Here is a 17,843-nt window from a genome sequence, read left to right as displayed (position 1 = left end):
AGAAGATGTAGTGTGTGTGTGTGTGTGTGTGTGTGTGTGTGTGTGTGTATAATGGAATATTACTATAAATATAGAAATTATCTATTATATATATACTACATATAATAGAATATTAGCCATAAAAAGCATGAAATTTTGCCATTTGCATCACATGTATGGACCTAGAGTGTATAATGCCAAGTGAAATAAGTTAGAGAAAAACAAATGCCATATGATTTCACTCATATGTGGAATTTAGGAAAAAAACAAATGAACAAACAAAGGAAAAACAGACAAACAAAAAACCAAACTCTTACCTATAGAGAACAAACTGGTGGTTTCCAGAGGGGAGGTGGATGGGGGGAATGGGGAAAATAAATAAAGGGGGTTAAGAGTACACCTATCTTGAAGAGCAGTGAGAAATGTATAGAATTATTGAATCATTATATTGTACACTTGAAGTGAATATAGCGCTGTATGTTAATTATACTTTTTTATATATTGATTTTTTTTACTATGTTATGTTAGTCACCACACAGTATTTTTTATGTAGTGTTCCTTAAAAAAAAAAAAAAAAGAATGGCTCTCTGATAGTTGATGAACTCCATTATGTGTAGAACACTTTGTCCTCATCACCAATGCCTAGTCCAGGGTCTGACTAGTGGTGTCAATAAACCTATGTGATATGTATTTGTAAAAAAGAATGATGGAAGGAAGGGAGAGGGGAAGGGAGAGACAGATGGAGGGAGGGAGAAAGATATGATTCTGTTTTCATAAGTAGACAAAATTTAAATAAGAATCACTGCTCTGCAGTGAAAAGTCTTCTGGTTTTTTATTCAAATTGACTCCTGGTTTAGTCTCCATCACTATAAATATAAATGTATGATATATATCATACAGTATATGTATGTATGTATGGGCTTCAGTTTCTCTAAACTGACCAGAATTCGTTGTTTGTCTTTAAATGTTGATTAAATATTCTGTAGAGGCTTTCACGCATCAATTCTGTTAACATGTAGTTTTATCCTGGCTAATGTTAACTAGCTTCTGGCAGCAGGGGAACCAACTCAAATGGGAGCAGATGGCTTTCCTATATGTTATTTTCTTTGCTGTCCATTTGAGTTATTGCTTGTTTTTGTTTAATCCCAAAAACCCTGCCCCAACTCCACTTAGAATACATATGTTTCCATCTGGGTCAACAGGTGTCACTGTTGAGTAGAACAAATATGCCCCCCACACTCCATCTTTTGGGTGCTAAGTGTCCTAGTTGGTTACAGGGCCCACTCTCTGCTCAGTCTTTATATAACCAAATAATTTACCTCCATGGTCACTGTGCAAGTTGCCTGAACAGACCTCTGAAAGCACCGGTATTTTTATTTCTTGAAGGCCTAGATACTGAATGTAATGATAGACCCAATTATACCCATTAAAGGGGGAAAATAGGAGGAAGAAACTACAACCATTTATATTTGTAGAAGAGAGCATTGTTCAATGGGAGACATGTCATCAGTAGAGGAGAAAGTCTGAGATTTAAGTGCCTACACTGTCCCTGACTAGTTGCCACTAGTGTAACTTGCTCAAGCTGGAGGTGCCATGACAGCAAATTGGAGCAGGAGAGGGGAAATGTTGTAAATGATCAAAAATATCAGATTACAAGTTTAGACCATAGATTGTTGAGAAACCCCCAGAATTATTCAGGAAGAATTTGAGAGGGGAATGTACTCACAGAGAATAGGTGGGGATAGAGCAAAAGAAACATGGAAATTGTTATCATTTTCCTATCCCCATACTGACATGACCTGAGAGACATGTGGAATTGGATAAAATGGAATGGAATGTAGTAGGAAGGAAATGGGATAGAATGGGATGGGGGGTGATTTGCAGTAGAAAATCATGGAATTTGACAGTAAATGCAATAAATAATAAATTAAAATGAGATGGAGTGCTTTTCTAAAATGGGCTAGCAGAATGGCTCCTGCAAAGAAGGGTGGCAAGAAGAAAGGCCATTCTGCCATCAATGAGGTGGCAACTGAAGAAGACACCGTCAACATTCCCAAGCACATCCATGGAGTGGGTTTCAAGAAATGTGCCACTCAGGCCCTCAAACAGATCTGGAGATTTGCCGTGAAGGAGATGGGAACTCCAGATGTGTGCATCGACACCAGGTTTGACAAAGGTGCCTGGGCCAAAGGAATGAGGAATATTCCCTATTGTGTCTGTGTGCAGTTGCCCAGAAAACATCACAAGGATGAAGATCCACCAAACAAGCTCTATACGTTGGTTACCTATGTATCTGTCACCACCTTCAAAAATTGACTGAGAGTTAACGTGGATGAGAACTAATGACTGATTGTCAAGTAAAGACAACAGCAAAATAAATACATAAATAAAATCAGATGAGGTAAGATGAACTATGAAATAGAATGGAATCAAAAGGAATATGGGGAGTGAATAAATGAAATACAAAGTGGTGTGGAATGACTAGGTGTGAAATATACTATGGAATGCAAACAGAATGAAATGAAGTGGGCTAGAACAGACTGGGATATAAAACATACTGTTATGTCAAAATTTTGAAATGGGATGCAGAATACAATACAATGGGATGGACTTTCTCATTAAATGGTTTTGACATATAGATAAGCAATTTGTTTAATTGGCATGAAAATAATTAGCAGACTCAGGAAATTGCCATCATAATTGTAGTCCAGATGATTAGAAACTTAGGGACCTAAACTTAGGACCTAAAAAAGCTTTGTGCCTTCCTTGAATTATTCTGTGGATGGTCACCTACCTTATGATTATGGCACACAACTGGCACTCTGTAGTAACAACAACCAATGATAGTGTCGCCTCTGCTAAACCCCTTGTATGTGTTATTTCTTTTGATTCTCACATCAGTCAAATCGGATAAGTCCTATTTTGATCTCCAATTATAAATAGGGAAATGGAGGCACCAGAAGGTTAACCTACTTGCCCAAGATTACACAGCTGAGAAGTAGTGGAATCAGAATTACACCAAGGTGGTTAGGCTGGAGCTCCTGTGTGCTGACCCAGTACGCAAACCACTTCTCACCATGTCAGGGACTCATAACCTATGACACTGCATGTAGAAATATTAGGATTGGTATAAACTGTATTCTAGGCACTAAATGTCACCTACAAAAAGACTGGAAAACTTGGCGGAGGCACTGCTCTGATACAAACATGACGAAACAGGGCATGGTCACAAAGGCACTCAGCTCTGCTGCCATATTCAACACATTCAGAACCACATTGTCCCTTACCCCCTTTAAACCATGTCTCACTGGGGGCTTTCCTCACCTATTAACCATTCCTAATTCCAGTACTCATATGCTCAACACTTCCTAAGGGCCACTACAGACAACTTGATCATTCATTTCTCTTTCAACAGTTGAGCACCTATTCTATTATTTTGAAACCTAACGATTTTTTAAAAAGTGGATTCACTTCTTCTAGAAATATTCTTAACAAAGAAAGGTGGCCATACAACTAGAAATTCAGATAACTAGACCCCCCCACCCCACTGAGATGCCAGAATGCTTATTCTAGAGAACGTCTAGTGAGGATACAAGTAGCTGCTTTTGCTTGGTATTTACCACTTGAGAGAGTCTGTATCATCTACTGATTGAGAGGGGCTACCTGAGTTCAAATCCTGGTTCTACTGCTACGTAGTATTTTGCCCTTGTGTGAGCTATTAACCCTCTCTGTGCCTCAATTTCCTCCTCGGTGAATTGTAGATAAGAGGATAGTTTGAAAGATAAAATAAGTTAATGTACTTGGAGCTCTCAGAACCCTGCTTATCACAAATGATGAGCTTCATAATATCAGCTATTATTATTGGATAGGCTTTGCATCATATGCTTCCTAAGCATTTTCTCTTTAAATCCTTACAACCATCCTATGAAATGGGTGTTATAATTTTTGCCATTTCACAGGTGTGAAAACTGAGGTTCCAGGAAATTAGGTAATTTGCCCAAAGCCACATAGTAATTCAGTAGTAGTACAAATGAGTTTCAAATTCAAATTAGTCCAACTCAGAAGCCAGTGTTCTTAACCATTATGCAATTCAATACTGCCTTCTTTTCAAGCTGTTAGGAGGTCACCAGAGCATAGACAAGGACACCAGCACTTGGACAGGAATGAAGAGTTTCAGGCAGTCCTGGAAGGGGGAGGGGTGTGAAGAGGAGTGCATGTGTAGAAAGTGGTGAACTTCATGCAGAAAAATTTAAAAACCACTGGGGCATCAAAGAAATATGTTATCTCTTCCTGGAAATAGTTCATGGCTTCCTGAGGGCTCCACCCAAAAGACCACATTTAACCTCCTCTTGTACTTAATCTATACTGGCTGGTTGCCCCCTACCTTTCTCCTACCACACTCTAATTTAGTCCTTTCTGACCTACTAATTATAGCCATGCCAACATGGCAGCTGGGTTACTTAGGAAGGCCCTAGGCCTTGGTGCCTCCAGTATGGTCCCACCTCAGGCTTTATCTAATGTGCTACCACTTTGGTCCAAGCCATCATCTTTTCACCTATCTCTGTGATCATTTCCTAACTAGTATCCCTCCCCAATCCATTCTCAACCTGCAGTCAAAGGGAGCTTTCCAAAGCTCTAATATTATCATTTCACTACATTGTGTAACACCTGCTTTCCACACTCTTAGATAATACCCAAAGTCCTTAACAAGAAGCATCTCGTACAAAGTGCCTGTGATAAGAGGAAAAGTGGTTAGTAGAATAGCAGAGGATGAAAAGGGGAATGATGGAAGTGAGATTGATAAGTTATGGGGTTCAGAGTCTTTTAAATATAGGACTGACCTCAGCTTATAATGTTACCCTTTATTGGGAGATTATTTGTTTCATGACATCCACATTTATCCTGTGCTTCAGACTAAAGTCATAGAGTCATCTTTGACCTCTCTCTTCTTCTCATACTCCAGGTCTGATCATTCAGTGAATTTTGAAAGCTCTACCTTCAAAATACCTTCACCAACACCACTACCAGCACCCTGGTCCAAACAACCTTCTTCTCACTTAGGAGTCATCACAAAGGTTAGACCAGATGACTCCTCCACTCGAAACCTTCTGGTGCATTCTCATCTCTCTCAGTAAAACCCAAGTTCCCACAAGGGCATGACAGGGCTCTATACAAAACTGCTCACCACTCCCTGCTTCTACATTCTGCCTGACCTCACCTCCACCACTTGCCCTTTCTCTTCCTGACCACTGCCCTCCTTCCTGATCCTTAAGCACTTCAAACACACCCCTGTCTTTGGGTCTCCGTTCTTGCTGTCCCTTCTCAGAATATGCTTCCTCCAAATATTTGTACAACTTGCTTCCTAGTTTCATTCAGGTCTTGGATCCAGTGTCACTTTCTCAGAAAGCATATCTGATCATCTTATGTAAAATAGAACTCTTCATTGCTTGTTTCCTCCATCTCCTACTTTAATTTTCTCTTATCACTTCCTTCCACCTGACATGTTACTATTTTGTGTCTGTTGCTCTCCTTCCCACCTTACCCCAGTACAATGTAAACTATATGATGGCAAAGATTATACCTGCTCATTTTCTACTGTATCCCTCATGCTAAGAACAATCCCTGCCACATAGCAGGTGCTTAACAAATATCTCATGTTGATAAATGAATGTCTGTCTTTGTCAAGAAGCTCTGACTCCATAAGACTAGTGTTCACCATCATGTCCCCAATGCATGGCAGAGTTCAATGCCTTCCTAAGATGTTCAATAAACATTGTTGAATTAAAGAGTGAATGGAATAGGGAATGAATGAATCATTAGGGTAGTTCACTGACCATGGGATGAGAATCACAGAAAGTATGGTGAAAGGGTTTGGAAATATAAAGCAGGAGGTCTGCCTGGTTAATCATCACCTAAGGAGGTCATCTAGGAAAAGCAAGTCAATATCCCAATTTCAAAGTCCCCAAATTAGATTCTAGACAGGAGAATGGGACAGGGCTAAGGGATCAATCTGGACTTCAGAAGTGAGGTACACAAATGGGGCACCTGATGATCTCAGGATGTTGGAGTCTGTGGACTTTCTCCAGCCTCTAATGAAGGTTAGCTTTAGAAGCAGGCAGAGGGAGTGCCCAGTGCAGTGTCACATGGCCCCATACAGCTGGAGGAACTAAGCAGTACAGAGTCTGGGACAGGCAAGACTTTTGGAGGTGATTTTTTTTGGCGGGGAGACAGTTCCAAGTTGGCTTTTGCTTTGCTCAGGAAGGCATCACTGGGGTCTTCAGGGGGGTTGTTAGTCCATGTGGAGCCTTGTAGCCTGGCCTGAATGTGAGCCCAAGCCTGCTATAGAGGGATTGTGAATTCCAAGATGTATTATTACCACGCAGGCACAACTGCAGTGCCACATTTTGCTGACCCACCTGAAATGCAAATAGGAAGAGCCCACTTTGCTTCAGCTGTTGTCTTACCTCCAGCTCTGCAAGAAGCTGATCAATAATAATTTTAGTGAAGACTCTGGGTTCCAAAGGGCTGAATCTAAAAAGATGTCTTGATAGAAAGAGGGAAAGTAAATGGAAGGTGGAGGGTATGTCATTCAAATTTCAGAGAACATAAACAGTGAGATGTTTATGCTACGTGTCCAAGAGGCACTGTGATGGGGAGGCAGGGAAAGGAGTGGGGCACTCTGGTCCAAGCCTCAGCCCCAGTACCTACAGACTATGGACCTTGAGATGATACTTAAGGTCTCTGAGCCTCTTTTATTCAAAAATACTGTTTCCTGCATTCCTTTTAAACTTAATTACAAGGTTACAAACAAGAATATTTGCACAGTAGTTTATGAAGTACTTGTCACATGCATTTGTTGATTTCATCTCTTCGGTAATCCTGTACAGTGAGAAGTATTATTATGGTTCTCATTGTACAGATGAGAAAAGTGAACAGTGGAAAGTGCAGGAGCCTGCCCCAGGTCCCACACACCTGCTGGAGGTGTCTGTGGTATTGTGGTGAACCAATCACTCAGACTTCCTCCCTTCAGGGTTCTCTACTGTGGGAGCCATGCTCCTGGGATCATCGTCTAAACAGAAAATAAATCAACACCCTATAAATAACAGGTACATTCCCAGTATCTCTCAATGTGGAACTCTCTGGTAAGGAGTTGGGGAAGCAGGAATGCCTGAATCTTACCCCATTTTCCAAACACCCCTCTATGTGGCTATCAAGGAAGATATATGCACAAGGACCCTTGACAAGACTAAAAAGGACCTAGGTCATCCTGAGTTGGTGTAGTGTTCTGAACTCTTAGTGAAATGAGTGGAGTTACAGGACCCAACTAATAGACTGAAAGGGCTCTGCAACCCTTTTCATTCCATTCCATTCCATTTTATTCCCTAATTTGACTATCAAGCCACAGAAGATAGATGCAAAAGAGTAGAGGGGGAGCACAAGAAAGCACATCTAGAGGGGCTTTTCCTAAGGAACAGAAAGGAGGGAGGAGAGAGGCTCACACTCAGGTGGGTAACCTTCCATCAATGATCAGTTTGGGCACTCCCTGGGGTCAGGCCTAAGGTGAGGCAAGCAGGGTCCCATGAGTACAGAATGGAAGGAGGCACAAACCCTCGGATTCCTGCTAGTGCAGGGTGGGCACCCGAGAGTCTGTGCCTCCAGAAATGTTGCACTGTCCAAGTCTCTCACTTGTCTCACCCTAGTCCTACCACTCAGAGTCCCGAAGTCAAATCAAGCAGACCAGTAAGTTCTCTTCTTACGGAGCTTCTAGGTGAGAACAGGGGTGGGAACCTGGATCTCCCCACAGTGCTAAAGATGGATCTTCTCGTTGCCTTTCACTTACCATCCCTCTAGACTTTCAGCCCTTCACCAAATTTAGCATGCGTGTGGATTACCTAGGGATCTTGTTAAACCGTATTCTGATTCAGCCATTTGGGGACAGGGCCTAATATTCTGAATTTCAGACAAGCTCCCCCAGTAAAGTGCATCATATATAGCAGATAGTTTAACATATGAATACACTATTAACATCTAATTAGTATATAGTATATATAGATAAGCCTAGTGTTTAACATATGAATACATTATTGAAAAAACAACAGAGAAATGGAACTACCTTGGCACCAGGTGATGGTTTGATTTTGGAGCGGTGTCTTTTTAGCCAGGATTAGAGGGAGGAATGATGAAGTAAAATCCCCTACCAGTGAGGTTTGGAAAGAACTGATCGGGGAATAATTTTTCAACTCAAGAGCTTGAACCTTTAAGATAAAATTCTAGTCCTGGTGAAGTAAAATTCAGAGCAGGAAGTAGGAAAGAAACCTGATTATTCTAGCTGGGTTGAAAGGGAGCCTTTAGTGCAAACAGTATTCCACTAATTAGGGTTCACACCAGGCACATACCAGCAGCTGGCCATAGGCAGGAACTGTAGCCAGGCTGAGGTTCCATGGAGACAGCCTGACCTGGTCAAGATGGCCTCTTCCTTATCACTACCTGGCTTCCTGTATATTTCACTTGCTTCGTCTGCTAGAACATGAACTCCATGAGGACAAGGACTGTGTCTCTTTCATCTACTCTTGGATACTAAGCATCAAGAAGAGTGCCTGTAACAGAACAGGTACTCAAAGAATATTGCACGAATGCATAATAGTGAGAGAATTAGCATAATTAGAAATGAATGTAAAAGTGAGTTAGATGGACCGGGGCTTCTAACTTTGAATCAGGAATTTGCTGACATGGAGTGCCAAACTATGGTCCTAGCCTTGGAAGAGATCACACACTAATTGAAGAAACATGGCAGAAATATAAGAAAAGATAAATAATGATACAAGCATTAAATAGCAGAATAACAGTTTCAGAAAATTGTAAGCATTTTCAGCATCTCAAATCTGGTCCTTTAATTGGAGAATGAATATAGAAAATGAGGGGACAGAGTTCTGTGGAGTGGCCCACAACAGAATTTTGAGAGACCGGATCTGATGTGGCTTTTAACACGTTTCCTGGGTCTTTGGGATCTTTTCCGAAGGGTCAAAGTCATGAAGATCAAAACCACAAATGGCCATTGTCTGATAACACTGTCTCAGCTTACAGCTTGCATGTAAATGCCATGAAAAAGGCTGTCTTAAAAGTGATATGACTGGGCCAGTTTAGCTGAACAGATTCCTGAGGTTCACAGATTATTTAAACAGAAATCTGTTTGAAGGAACAAGGGAGCTCAAAATAGACATAGTATCGTCAACAGCAGCATCTCCCTGAGCCCCGTTCTCCTTCCTTTAGGTTGTGCAGGCTTCCAAAATTACCTGAAAAGTTGCTCAGCTTTGCTCCATGTGGATAACTTGGGATAAGTGGCCCTCCAATGTCTTTGTGCCAAATTTATAAAGAAGAACATATGATTAGTTTTCATAGGGAGCAATTAGCATGAAGGGGTTTGGTTGGTCAAAATTCTAGTCAATCACCTCAGAGGTAGTGCAAATAGCCCATGCTCAGCACAGAGACAGGGCTTTCTGACTCATCCAGATTCACTGTTGCAATTTGCTGTTGCCTCTTAACAATGTCTTCTGGCCTAGATGCCGTCACGTAGGGGGTGGGAGTATCATTAAGATTCCTTTCTTTAGAAGATACCAGCACACAGGGAGATACAAAGGCATTGCCAATTCCTCTTTATGAATAGCAAGATGCTCTTAAAATAATTTCTAAGTTGCTTCTTACTAAAGTCATTATGTCAAAGATAATCTGTCAAAAGCTCAAAATGATATTAAAGTCAAGCTTATCGATAGAAGAGAATCACTGTGCATAGCTTTCAAGTCGTGCATAGCTAATGGCAACATCATCATGATATTGCCTTCTTCCCCTGGCGGAAGGAAGAGAGTTTCTTTTTTGTAGTTAAGAGGAATTGGTCATGAAGACTCACTATGCCCAGAAATAACACAGAGCTATGTCACTGTCCTCTGTACTTTTCTTACGTTGAAAGAAGTGAAAAATAACTTACCAGGAGGTAAAGTTGATAGAAGTAATTTCATTAGCAGGCTGTGGGAAAGCAGCTATATTAATAACTCTTTAGTAGGAAATGCTCATTGCTAGAAAGTTCAAGAATCCATGTGAATGAATTTTAATATTAAGTTCATCTGAAATTCCATCATAGTACTTAGTCTCATAGAGGTACTAACAGCAAGACTTGGCTATAGAACACAGAAATGAACAATGCATGGTTATGTTGTGACAAGTCATTAATAAGGGATAGTGTGGAAGGTATGAACTTTTACCTTCAATTTTAATTTCTCTAAAAGCATTCAAACATGTAGACATGTAGAGTTTCATATCCATATGTAGCAATTCATGCACACTCATCTATACAATCTTTATAATTATTGAAACGAAAATTAACTATACCACTTTAGTTATGCTATTAAGGTTTACATTTTGAATTTTAAATGATAGTAAGTGAAAGGTATATTAACTTTTCCAAATAACCGTGAATGAATAAATGTGTGAACGAACAATTATTCAAAGATGGTGATCACGAGTGAGGTCCTTATTGCCACCTGGTGGCAGCATACCCTAATTGAACAATTCGTTTTTGTGTGAAATCGAGAAGTCTAAATGTATAAAGCGACAGAAATCACATCACATGAGTTGATATCACACAGACGAAGTATTAGATGGTCATAAGCCCCTGTAATTTAAACACAGTGTTTGTATTTTTATTTTCTATCCCTCATCTTCGGTACAAGGCTGGTTTTCCTTAGGCTCTGTCTAGGAGTGTTCATTTAATGAGCCACAAAGCCATTTAACCCAGCAGGTGGCCCCAGGCCTATTTAGTCACCATATTGACCAAAAAGGTTTAATTATATCATTCTGTGGTGTAGTAGAAATAACATTGGCTATAGACCTAATCCAACAGTGAGTTCTAGGAATAAGTAGCACTCTTTACCGCTCAAAAAATCTCTGCAGTTCAGTGGATTCATGCACATACTTATTTACAAAAGATTATTTTATTAAACTAATCCCAATGGCCCAGCCACAATTCAGACAAATTACATTCTTATCTCTGGAGATAGAAACAGACATTGATATTTTTGTTAAAACTTCCCAGGGGTTTTAATGTGCAGCTCGTGTGGAGAACCACTGAACTGGAGTAAAGAGAAGGTTGAAACATGAGCCAAGGAAAGACGATGTTCCTATTTGAAATTAAACAAATCGACAGTGAGGCCAAATACAGAATTCAAGTGTGTATGAAGAATATACAGAGAAAAAACAAATGCCATTGACACCTACCGTCCAAAGTTCTTCAGAAACTCTGAAGAATAATGGAAAGTAAACCTGTTTTAATTGACAACTTTCTGCGCAGATGCTTTTTGTATATATTTCATTTAATCTTCATCCATGTGGTTGGTAGACTTTATTATCCCTGTGCCCCTTACAGTTTCAGAAACTGAAGCAAACGTAGATTTATTAGCACACGATCATGTGATTTGTAAATAGCGTAGTATGGATTTAAATTTAAGACAGTCTAACCCCAAATCCCATGGGTATTTCCATGAGCCCTTGTTGAGTTCACATTGTTTAAGAAGTAGACTAGCCATCAGACTCCCTAGGTTCTCCTTTGATACACTGACAACTTCTTCTGGACCCTCACGGGTAACTCCTAGGCCTGAAGCCTTAACAGTTTTGGAGGCAGAGACGCAGCTCAGTGAGTCATCTGACCTCCCCTGTGTCTCCTCTCCCGATTTACCAGCCAACCTAGTCAAAGGAACTCTAGTTCAAATGCAAAGAAAGCAGTGGCTGCCAGCCGATCAGAAGATGAATCAAAGACAGATTTTTAATGGGAATTTGGTAGAAAGAATGACTTCTTCAGCCATAAATAGAACACTCCAGTGGTTTTAAACTTGTGAGAAGGTGCGGTGTCTCACCTCCCATCTCCTCTATTTTTGGATCGTACACAACTCTCTGAACTTGCCCAGACTCCTGGGTTATTTCACTTTATCCCACTGGGTATCCTGATGATCTAGTCAAACAGCAAAACAAGGCTTTCTGAGTTTCCACTATGGATGTCCCCTATAGACCCCCTGCCACAATGGGTTTATGGTCTGGTAAAAGAAAAAAGCTATGCGCATGTGTAAATCCAAGCATGTTACTTCCCTGTTTAAAATTCATCTAATGACCTTCCTTTGCGTTTAAGATAAAAACGGAGGTCTTTTACGGGTTCTGACAGAGTCTGCTTGATTTGAACCTTGTCTGTTTCTCCAGAATCTTCTGTCTTCGCCCCTCTCTCCATTCCCTAAAAGTACGTTCTTCCCTCAGCAGACCTTTGCTACATCTCTCCCTCTGCCTAGAATTCAGTCCCAGTCCCCAGACTGAACTTGGTTTATCAGTAACTTATTGCCATTTAACAAACCACCCCCAAACTCAGTGTCTTACCATGAGCCTTTTCACTAGCTCCTGAATCGGCGGTATCTGCTAGAGTTGTTTTTGTAAGCTCTAGGCATCTGGCCTCCAGACCTAGCTGAATGATCTAAGGCAGGGTTTCTCACAGTTAGAGCAAGGGGTTAGTTGGTTGGGTTCAGAGAACTCAGCAGGGGCAGGTCTTCTCCAGGGACCTCTCATCAGCGGACTGGACTTCTTCAGTTGGCACTCTCAAAGCTGTGCTCCAAGGGAGTAAGAGCAGAAGTGTTTACTTGGACATTCTAACTGGATACTCAAGTCAAAGGCTAGCCCAGATTCTGTGGGTAAGGAAACTGATTCTCCCTCTTGATGGGGGCAACTGACCATTTCTGATCTACCACACCCGGCAAACTAAAGCTGGCACTTCGTCTCAATGTCAGTCTTCATTATCCTACAGGAAAGCATGACTCCGAGTCACTGGATACCATTAGGTCCTCTGTTACCTGCTCATAAATCTCCTGCCCCTTTTTCTTGCCGCATTTATTATTTCGTAATGTCATAACAAATATTTATTTGTGGGCACATTTGATTAAATCTGGCTTCCCTCCTCCACAGCAACCTCTGTGATGGCAGGGGGAAAGTCTCTACCCTCCGTATGCGCCAAAAGCCAGGCCCAAAGTCTCCATCCAGTAAGCATTTATTGACTGAACACAGCATGTGAAAGCCAGTTGGGAGGAAAGTAGCGTAGAAGGTAGAGGACCACTTCTGAGGCGGAAGGAACTCATTGGGTTACATAAACACTCCACCTTCGGTTTTCACATCAGGAAGCTGAGCGTTCACATCATGGGTGCCAATCAATGCCCTTGAAAGCAGTAGGAGATCAGTGACTTAATTTTTAGTGAAAAACAGGCATACCTTTCATCCTCATATATTTTTAGTGCATGAAAAATCACAGGTAAACGGAATTATTAACTCCTATATTGATTAATTAAAATTAGCACATTCTAAAATACTGCCCTAAATAATGATGTGCCATCTATGTATAAATAAGTATGGGAGATGGTAAAGAAAGACAGAAGCTTTAGGCCAACCACGGAAAGAGTCTCTGTAACGCTCAGGTGTCTTTTTTTTTTTTTTTTTTCAGCAGGTGGGGAGAATTTCCCAGGGCTAACCTACTCTCTTGTCAAAAATACCCATGATTTGTCAGTTAAGCCCCTGATATTTTTAGTGCTGGAAAATCTGTCAGAATGACCAAAAAGGCTCACATTTACAGAGTAGAAGAAACAAAAGCACGTGGGTAGACTGAAATGAAACAGTCATTAGTAGTAAGTTTGAGGTTGGTTGCTCTTCAAAAAAAGAAACAAACCCGTTTCTTCTGTTTTTCCAGTGCTGTCAGTCTTCAGGGGCCCCTTTGTACTCTCTGAGAATCAGAAATATGCCTACCCATTTTTGGTTTCCTGCCATTGTGTTTAAAATTTGGATTTTACGTGTTTGAGGTAATCACCAGGGTAACCTCTCCAGTGAAATGGACCTAAGTTAAGAATAGTGTACTTTCAGAAACCCAGTGTTCCGTGGGTTACAAATGATTGACCCTCATGCTGTTCCCACCAGGGCAGATGGCATCCTTTGTAAATCCTGAAGCATGAGGTACTATTTTTTTCTCCTCTCACATTATTCTCTTTTTAATTTCCCCTAACTTAAAATATATCCAAAAGGACTTCCCCAAAAGCACTGTGACAGAAAGAGTTTTCAAAAAGCATGAAGAGAGTTGGTTTTTTTTTAAGTTTTTATTTAAATTCCAGTTAGTTAACATACAGCATAAAAGAGCATGAGAGAGCTGTATCAAAGAGAAATCATTTTCACCAGAGGTTTAAAATATCTCTGGGCAACAGGCTTTCATAATTTTAGCAGTATTAGGATCAGATATGTATTCATGTAGGCTAGACTGTGATTACAAACAGATCCAAATTGTAAGCACTCAGCCCTATAAAAATTTTTCATTGTATCATTATGGAACAGTCCAGTGAGGTGACAAATAAAGTGGTGTGTGCATCTGGTCCCCAGTCACTCAGGAATCCAAGCTGGTAGCGAATCTGCCATCTTGAACATGTGGCTTTGGAAGTCATCCTGGTGTTGCCATCTGAGTCAGCCAGAAGAGAACAACGGAGTAAAGAATGCGTGGAAGGGCCCATATCATGTTTACCCACATTCTGTTGGCTGAAGCTCAATCTCATAGCAGCAGCAAACTGAGAAAGCTCGGTGAGGCCACCTCTGTATATGAAGAAGAAAGAGGAAGACAGTAAACAGTATCTGAAACAAGATACCAACACACGCACAAAATTAAAGCTTTCAGTAAGAGAACACTGTTCTTCAGTATTAGTTCCCATTACTTCGCGAAGTGACCTGATCTCACCTACTGGACCAGCTTTCACACTATCCTTTAAAATACAGTATTTTTCCAGTCTTCCTGTCTCTTGCTTGTCTATCTCTTCAATCTGTGCTGTGCACTGTGGTCAGAACTTTTCTAATCCGTAAATATAATTGCATTCTTACTTTTATTCTTCAATAGCTCCCAGTTATTCCCTGGATGAAGTGATATGCTCATGGCATACAGGCCCTGTCTTAATCCAGGCCCTTAGAGTGTATGGTGTAGAGGTTGGGAACACAAGTTTATTTAATGTAATTCTCATTGTACCAAACTATTGTGAGAATTACATTAAATTTTTACCTTGGACTCAATCATGTGTTAGAAGGGATAGGAAAATGTTTGACTCAATGCCCAGGACTTCGAAAGTATTTAGTTAACATTTACATCTTCTTTCTCCTGGAATAAATCACTGCAGGCCTCTCCTCACTGCCAGCCTGGGTTTCTAAGACTCAAGACGGACCCTTTAATAGATTCTATACATTAGTATCAGCCCCTTTTGAGGTGTCCAGTGGAGGACTTTTCTAGACCAATGCTAAGCATTCCTGAACAGTTGACAAAGGACACTGTCTCCGGTCCTTAGAGTCTCTCCCAGGATTTGTAATATCCTGTTTCTTAGAAACCATTTCAAACTACAGTAAATGCAGTACAGACGTAAAAGAACTAGGGACACTGATAATGAAAGCAATGCAACAAAATTTGCGAACTCAGGAAATACGCAAATGTGAAACAATAAGGGACTTCACCTGTCGTGAAATGCCCCAGGGAGCACAGGAGGGCTGCGATTTACCAAAGAGGATGTGTGGACCGCACAGCCCCACGTGCCGCGTGGGCTTCTGTGGACCCGGCTTGTACAGTCGTGAGAGACTGGAGGCTGATGGGCCTTTAATTTTCTGCACTTAACAGCCTAAATAATGAACATCACAAGGGTTCAGTGGGTTCGTAATTATCTGTGCTACAGTGAATCTCTCGGGGCTTTCTCTGATTTGTCCTTCCTGGGAAGGTGTGAATAGAGTGGGCAAGAAGAAAATGAAACCCGAAAAGGAAGCAGTGCCTCTTCTTCCTGGAGGACAATTCATTTTGGGGAAGTAGCTTTCATGCTTGCAAGGAATCGAGAGGTTTCTTGCGTTGTCTGCCTTTTTTTGCCAGTGTCTTCTCTGAAGCTCAGCTCAGAAGTAAGCTTCTGTGGGAAAAGCCCCAACAATGGTAATCATAATAGCTAAAATTTATGGAGCACAGAGGTTCAGTAGTCAACACAGTTCTCAAACAGAGAACAGCCACACCCGTTATCTACATTTCACAGAGGAGGATACAGAGGCACAGGGAAGTTAGTAACTTGACCAGGGTCCTACAGCGAACAGATGGTATCTGCAGGATTCTAAGCCAGGCATTCGGATTCTCGGGCCGGCCTCGCTAGTGTTAGCCAAGAGTATCAATAACAGTGAATTAACAAAAAGAAAAACACTCTAAACCTTTCATACTCTTTACAGTAGACAATGTTTGTTTACCTATACGGTCTTGTACTGAGATGGGTCCTAATCATTCCCATTTCGCAGCTGCAAAAGACGAGTCAAAGAGAGCCGAAGGGTCTTGATCACTGAGTGAGTGTCAGAACCCGGAAGCCCGTATTTACCATGCAAGCTTCACCACAAATGGTCTGTGGTGGTGAGGGAGTTGCTTTACTTCTCTAAACTTCTTTAAACCAATTTCCTCTAACATGGGAATAATAAGAGTTTACCCCGGATACTGGAGCATCAAACGAGGTTAGATCTATAAACTGGTTAACAATTCATGGTGCACATCAGGTCTGTGATAAATATTTGTTATAATCATTGGTAAAATCATCTCCATTATTAGCAGACTTCATTTTTATACAGTATTGGAAAAAATAATGGATAATTCCTCCACAATGTTTCAACCTTTCAAATATACACTCCTTACTCTGACAACTACTTAGAAGAAATTCTTCCAAGTTAGACTTTGAACAAAGAAAAACTCTGCTCTAGCAGGAAGCTGGTGAAGTAAAAAGAGGAAATTTTACTTTATAAGCACTTTTCCTTTCTCCTGGAGGTGGACACTAAATGATTTGTGTGTGCATTTGTCTATGCAGCTCTCAAAATTAAAATTCCTTAGAGGGAGCCATTGAAAACCAATCATTCAAAAAGCTTAAAAAATGACATCTTGAAGAGCTCCTTGGTGCTAATCCATCAAGGTTAGCAATGATTCAACTGTGATTCTTTATTCAGATTCACCTCTCCCACAATATTAAATGCCATAAAGCTTTGCAGCATTGTATCCCAATGAATGAAGACACTAAGAAGAAAGTAGGGTGAGCAAGTGGGAGGAAAACCCTCAGATGAGCTACTCATCTGAGTACCCACCCAAGCTACTCTCTAAAAAGAAAAAGAAAAAGAAAAAGAAAAAGAAAAAGAAAAAGAAAAAGAAAAAGAAACCTCTTTGGAAAGAGTGATCTCTTAACCCGACAATTTCTGCACTTAATAGTGGACTGATAGGATCACTTATCTCAAACAGTTGAAAATTTGGATGAGGTTTACAATTGGCTTTTCTCAATTACCTTGAAAAACATTTCCAGCAACGTTCCACACCCAGCCCTGAGACTAATCCTGCAGTTGGAGGAGTACCGTGTTCCCATTTTTGTAGAGGAGAGAACTGAGAACAGAGAGGTTATTTACTCCAGATCAACAAGTCAGTAAGACCAAGAACCAGGAATGATAGCATCTTCACCAAATCTCCCGTTCTTCAATTATTGTTAGTATCTGTAGAATGTTTAGGTTAATAATAGCTCAATAATAGTAAATAATGCCCTTCTATAGAATCTAAGGCTTAAGAGTTAGGATCGTCTATTTATAAAATAAATTAAATGCCAGTCATTTAACAATATTTATTGAGCACATCTATAAACTAACCTTAGGCCAGGGGTAGATATGAAATATAAGGCCCCGTGTCTGTTCCCAGGGATGAAGCATACAGTGTAGTTACATGAATATAAGCCAGATTATAAACAAAATAATAGTGTTTGGAAATCAGTCATTACTTTAGGCCA

At 40.6% G+C, this 17,843-nt stretch overlaps 1 pseudogene; it reads left to right on the top strand.

Moving 5' to 3' along the window:
• The first annotated feature begins 692 nt into the window (after positions 1 to 692).
• Positions 693 to 17,231, top strand: LOC123801902 (large ribosomal subunit protein eL31 pseudogene; annotated as a pseudogene).
• Positions 17,232 to 17,843: the final 612 nt, after the last annotated feature.

Source organism: Ursus americanus, chromosome 9 (genome assembly GCF_024610735.1).
Source record: "Ursus americanus isolate L20-20 chromosome 9, mUrsAme1.1.p, whole genome shotgun sequence".
Taxonomy (NCBI): domain Eukaryota; kingdom Metazoa; phylum Chordata; class Mammalia; order Carnivora; family Ursidae; genus Ursus; species Ursus americanus.
This window is presented reverse-complemented; position numbering and strand designations above follow the sequence as displayed.